Source organism: Phoenix dactylifera, chromosome 7, assembly GCF_009389715.1.
Source record: "Phoenix dactylifera cultivar Barhee BC4 chromosome 7, palm_55x_up_171113_PBpolish2nd_filt_p, whole genome shotgun sequence".
Classification (NCBI taxonomy): domain Eukaryota; kingdom Viridiplantae; phylum Streptophyta; class Magnoliopsida; order Arecales; family Arecaceae; genus Phoenix; species Phoenix dactylifera.
The window spans coordinates 15,358,223-15,365,197 of NC_052398.1; the positions used below are offsets into that span (position 1 = coordinate 15,358,223).

Consider the following 6,975-nt stretch of genomic DNA (forward strand, 5'->3'; position numbering starts at 1 on the left):
GGCCATTAAAATGGAACCAACTTAAAAATTTACCATACTAAGAAATAACTACGAAATCACTGAAGACATGATTGGATGAGCGGCATGAGCTATAGCTTAAAACAGACATTCTTGAACACTATCAGGATTTTCTGAAAATAACTTTAAACTAATTTGAGAATCACATCATTACCATTATTTCCAAATGTTTTTCCTATATGGAGATTTTTATTGTTTGGGATTTGCTTGCTATATCAAAGAAGTATTCACACTTGAACTATGGCTGAGCCATGCTAAATCATACACATTCAAGCTTTGTCTGTTATTTAACTGAAAATGACCAAGCTTTTTTTGAACAAGTTGGTTCATTTCCAAACCCTACATTTTCCTGTCAAGGCATGGATCATTTTAGTAGATGTTATGGTAGGCTGCTAATGTGTACGTTGTAAATCATCTAAGAACTGTGTTGAATTCCTAGTTAAGTTGACTCTGAGCAAGAGTGGGGCCTGTATAAAAATCAGTGTTAGTTGGCTAGCTATGAAACAAGGACATGGATATGAGATACGAAAAGGTAGGATATAGATCTGATACAAATATGACGATAAATAAATATCACTTGTTTACATTTGTAACCATATTATATTTGGTAGATATTGATTGTAGTTTAGTTTGTGAACAATTTGACAGTTCTGGATCTCTCCATTTTCTCTGTACAATTTTAGATATTGATCTTTGAATTTTTGAATTTTTTCCTATAATTGTTGTACATTCGAATTTTGATCTCCTGTTGATTTCCTTTTATTGCTCCTGCAGACGCCCTGTGGTCACAACTTCTGCCTAAAATGTTTCCAGAATCATATCCCGGCCAGTATGGCATCCCAGCCAAGAATTAATTCAGCACTTGTTGTTGCTATTCGCATAGCAAAGACCACAAAATTAGCATCAATGGGTAATTCATCACGTGTGTATCATTTTGGGCGCAATGAGAACACACCCAAGAAATAAACTTATAATGATGTATTTTTCTTTTTATTTCAAAATTATATGCATATGAAATTATAGTTTATATTAAATTACTCAAAAGACAAACATGGCAGAATATCGATAAATTAGATTGATTTGTGAGCATAAAATTCCGGCATGGTGCTTGAAATTGATTGTCTAAAACTGCAGTTATGCATAATAGAGTTAATTGATTGTCTAAAATATGCAATCCAAAGAAATGTGAATCCTTCTTTCACGCGAAGGATACAACAACGAACTTAAGAGTATAAAGTTCCAGTAGTTTCAAAATTCAGCAAGATAAGAGATTGCTTTCATCACTTCATCCATCAGAAGCCTCTTCACAACTCATCAGCATGTGTAGTAACGTGGGTTGGGTATTTCCACAGCATATCAAACCATGTGCGTTGCCCATCCGTGACTTCTTTCATAACCGAGGCCACCTCCTCAATGCTTACACGGATCTGTTCCTTGCTGTCCCTCTCACGAATGGTCACACTAGTAGTCGAATCGACAGTTATGGCGAAGGGTACACTAAGCTCATCCGTCCTGGCATAACGTTTCCCTATAGACGTGCCTGTAGAAAACACCAACAAAATCGTAATTTATAAGCAGCGCAGTCTGATGCTGAATCATATGAACCATTAATCCATCAGCACAATCACAACAATCAGTATATTTAAATGTCATGCAATCATCTACTAAATTGTCGATCCACAAACCAAGTTCTAGCTGTCTAAAAGTAAGTTGATAATAAAACATTTGAGAAACCTAACTGTAGAATTAATAGGCAAAAAAAAAGACCATTTTAGAATCCATGGGAAGAGAAGTAACATTACCCGCCACAACCTATAAAATAATGGCATTTCAGAATTCTGACTAAAACCGGAGTTCAGTTTATTTATCAAATGCTGATATTTTACAGGCATACCTGTAACATCTAATTTATGTGACACCCGAGCCGCCGTTAGTGATTTAGATATGAGTTTGGCCCCTTCATCAAACTGCTGAGACTTGATTAATGGGAAAACGGTGCACTTAATAGGAGCCACTAGAGGAGGAAAGCGGAACACATTCAACTGTTCATCCTCTTATTTTCTTTGTCTTATATAGAAAGAATGCTCAAAGAGACAGTAGATTATTCGTCCAATTCCAAAATATGGTTCGCTAACAGAGGGGGTAAAAACCCTTTGATGTTCCTTCTTTCTTTCCATACTGATGGATACCATGCTTTTTTTTTAAACGTACAGATTTTCCAAGTGTACAGACTTGGAAGTCCACCTCTCCTTTATCATCCAACGCTTCTTTCATTTCCAGTGCTTCTTTTTCACTCATGGCCTATCCAAAGAGCTTGTTAGAAGCTATAAATGAAAAGGCAAGTAATTAGCAGCATGTAATCTGTGCAAAGGTTACCTCCAATGCTTCAACCACCATTCTTTGGTTACCCTCAAATGCAAGACCTAGTTCTCTTTTTGATGGGGTAATAACCAGCTTCTGAAATTTATTTAAAAAATCAAACAATAAGCAAGTAGAAAATAGGAAAGTCAGTATCTTCTGGACAATAAATAGAAAAAGGGCAACATAACTTCTGCAACCAAGTATGGAGGTCAGTGATTTGCCATTCGACATGTGGATATAGACATAAAAAAAGTGGGAAAGAAAATCCTACCTCCACCTCTCTGAGAACTTCTCATGAGCAACCAGAGGGACACCACTTTTCTCCTGTTGAACAGCATAATAAAATCATCATACTTCAGCATCAATCTACGAACCTTTAATCAGCCGATAGATAAAAACTTGAATAAATAGTCGACAAGAAGAGCTTTAGCGAAAGCTCTGGCAAAAGAATGGCAGGCATAAGCATAAGAGGATTGTCTTTCTATGCAACTAAAAGTAAACAATAGCTAAGATGCGTCTCTAAGATAAGGTTGTCCAAGACATGAAAATAACAATCAACTTTTGAAAAGAGGCACAAAGCCATGAGCTTGTGATGTTCTAAAGAAGCAAATCTGAAGGCCATTTACATAAAAAGGGCACTATCATATATTGGATAACAGAAGGTCTAGTTTCTTATTCAACATTGTTTTCCATTTACTCTTCATAGGTGTGGCAGTTTCTGATGAAGACCAACCCAACACCTGACCCAACTTGCCCAAAATAAACAGGTTTGGTTTCCAGCCCCAGATCCAACAGGTTAACAGAGGTTGAGCAAGCCCTTGAAACACAGTTGTGGATGTTCATAGTTAAGAGAAAAAATAAAAACTACTGAAGAGAAAGTGGAGTAGACACCTCTCCTCAAGATTTATCATATTTTCTTCAACAGTTTAATTTCCTCTCCTCACTCTCAATGCCACACCCTAGACACCTCTTCTTGACCTATCTCATTTCAATTATAAGATATATAACTAACAAGTGAAGTCTAATAGCAGGTCAGGTACAGGTCCCATAATAAATGAGTTGGTATGGGTTTATACTTTTCAAATGTTGTGGGTTGTATGGGTTAAGAGTTTTGATGACGATCCAAATTCAATCCAATCACAATTCAACCAGACCCAATGCATTGCTAACTAGTCCTCTCACTTGTTTAGAACAAGAATAGTTTTGTAAGAGGTGCATAAGATTATAATTCGTCACAATCAGAACTCATCACGGCACTCTTAAGTGCAAACAGGTCTTGATTACGTACCGAATGAGCTCGTAAATCATAAGCAGATCTATCAGCAATCCCAACACATTCAATCCAGCCATAGGAGCATTCTATTTCCGCATCCCAACAGTCTGCAGCATAGTGAGCCATCTCATTTGGCAGATGCTGCCTGAAGCGCAATCTATCTTTGTCAATTCCCAGACTAGTCAAGAAAAGATACACCCGTCCTCTGAAGTAACCAAGTGTCTCATTATTGATTGTTCCCTATACAAAGAAATTAAAACAATGTTTAAAAGAAACTAAACCAAATGAAGAATAGGGGTGTCAAAATAAAATAAAGGTAAAGGAAGAAACGATCAGCACCAGGGTGATAATAAGGAAGCCAAAGAAACCAACCTCTGAAACAGCTTCACCAAGGATCATTGACTTGGCTGATTTCCCAGATAGTTGCTCCTCCCTAGGGAACATCAAAAACTCCAGGTTGGCAACATCAACAAACTTTGGGTGGGATTTGTCCTCAGGATCCACAAAGTGCTCAATCTCAGCTAGTGTGAACTCACGGGACCTTAAAAGACCTTGGCGAGGTGAAATCTACTCGGCATAGAAAATAAGTTATGTCAGACCGACAGTTGAACATAAAACAGAGACCTGTAAGTCTGTAACACAAAAAAGAAATATAAGAGAGTACGCTCATGGTTTCTACAAGCATAACTTTTGAATTAAGGGAACAGCATCAAATATATTTAACTATTCGCCCAAATTATTGCATTTATATTCCTTCAACCGAAAAAAGCACAAAATCAACTCATACTCCGACAAAATATCTGTAACAACCCAGGACCTCACCCAAAATGGCTAGCCGGAAGTTACTATTTGGGTTCCTTGATCCTGTATAAATACCCAAGATCTACCCAGCGAATAACCGATGTGGGACTAAACACACGCCCGCACGGGTCCTCACATACTCCTCCCGTTCAAGTCCTGACGTCCTCGTCAGGCTAAGGATTCAAATCTAATCACAAACACCACGATCGGCTCATGGTTAGCTCCAATAGATCCGTGCTGCAGTGTCCCCTAGTCCACATAGATTATGCGCCGGGATCGCTCTGATACCATTTGTAACAACCCAGGACCTCACCCAAAATGGCTAGCCGGAAGTTATTATTTGGGTTTCTTGATCCTGTATAAGTACCCTAGATCAGTGCCCTAAAAATCATGCAAGGCCTAAGATGAACAAAAATCGGATAATTCCACAGTTAATCACTTAATTCAAATAGATAAATCCAACATGTCCAGATAATCAAATTGGTTCAATTACAAGATCTTCAAATGCTCATCGGCATCAAGGAAAGATAAACTAACTAACTAACTAAGAACTCTGATACTCGCGCTCCGCGCCCAACCCATCCATGTCTATGCATCCTGCAACTCTGGAAAGAGAAAGAAGAAGGAGGGTGAGCTTTACAGCCCAGTAAGAACCCCTACACATCCATACCAACACAATAATAATATGAATTTGAAAACTATGACAAATCGATACACATTTCATGAAATCATAAACCGGCTATCAAAAGACTCAAATAATCAATATAAGTATGTACGTCAAACATCAATGAAAGTCTAGCCACACAAGAATGATATAATATATGATAGCTCATAAATCTTCATTACCGTTTTTAATACTTTTTCTTCAACTTGATCCGGATCAATTATCTTTCTGACTTTGGGCCAAATCTTGGTCACATTTCTCAGCCTGTGGTGGGGCTACCAAATTATCACATTTTCAGCCTGTGGCGGGGCCTGCACATTATAGTTCCACATTTCTAGCCTGTGATGGGGCCTACCAAAGTATCACATTTTCAGCCTATGGCGAGGCCTGCACATTATAGTTCCACATTTCTAGCCTGTGAGGGGGCATGCCAAAGTATCATATTTTCAGCCTGTGGCAGGGCCTGCACATTATAGTTCCACATTTCTAACCTGTGATGAGCCTGCCAAAGTACCACATTTTCAGCCTGTGACGGGGCCTGCCATAATAACGGGATAACCCAAAGTCCATATTTATTCAATCCAATTCACATCCACACATCAATTCTTTTTTTTTCTTTTATTTCCGGCTTTAGACTAACCACAGTCACGTTTTCAGCCCGTGACGGAGCAACCAATATCACATGGTTAGTCTAGAGCACCACATCCATTAGTCCAATTATGCAGGTGTAGGTTATGCGCATGCATGATACCAACCACAAGCGAATACGATCAAAACACAATTTAATATAAAACTAGTTTGCTTCTTCCTTATCTGGATCATAAAACATCATACATAAATAGGTGCAAAAATTATTTATATCATGCAAGATTGGCGTACAAGGATTCTTACACATTGTTGAAAAACTCAAACAGACTAATCACCCGCCCTTACGACGATCTATGAATCAGGATGTGCAGAACCCCGCTCAGCATCCTCTCGTCCAACTATTTGTTCCCCTATAGAATCAAGTCATCATTAAAAATTATCCAAAATATATGACAATCTAGAACCCTCAAAATAATGATCTCCCCATATCCAAGCTTAGAGAGAGAACCCCAACTAGAGAGAGAAACTAGAGAGAGAAGAGTGAAGGGAAAAAGAGGAGAGAACCGAGTGGCTCTCCCCCTCTCTCTCTCTCTCATTCTTTTTACTCCCCATGGGCATGCCCAGCGGCAGTAGCCGCCCGTGGCCGACGACCCCAGCGGTCGACGGCCCCAACGTGGTGCACGCCCGATGACGGGTTTTTGACCCAGCCAGCAGTACCTGATTGATTGTTGACTGGTGGCATTGCACTCGGCCATGCGCCACTCCCGGCGACGTCGGCCGAACGTAAGGGGGGAAAAGACCGAATAGAGGTTCGGTTTCTCCATCAATCCAGCAGCTTACTGGCTGTAGTTCCAAAGAAATAATGGTCCAAAGACAAAGGAGAAGGAGGAGAAGGTGCTCACCTCGCCTCCAGCAAGCCCGATGGTGAACAACCCAAGTTTCTCACAGATCTCCTTTTTTTATGTGAGGACTCATGCGGGCGTATGTTTAGTCCCATATCGGTTATTTGCTGGGTAGATCTTAGGTACTTATACAGGATCAAGAAACCCAAATAATAACTTCCGGCTAGCTATTTTGGGTGAGGTCCTGGGTTGTTATAAATGGTATCAAAGCGGACCCGGCCCATAACCTATGTGGACTAGGGGACACTGCAACACGGATCCATTGGGGCTGACCACGGACTGATCGTGGTGCTTGTGATTAGATTTGAATGGATTTGAACCCTTAGCCTGACGAGGACGTCAGGGCTTGAACAGGGGGAGTATGTGAG

General features: G+C 39.7%; 1 pseudogene; it reads right to left on the minus strand.

Annotated features, from left to right (window-relative positions):
- Positions 1–1,092: 1,092 nt before the first annotated feature.
- Positions 1,093–4,322, minus strand: LOC120111267 (annotated as a pseudogene).
- Positions 4,323–6,975: the final 2,653 nt, after the last annotated feature.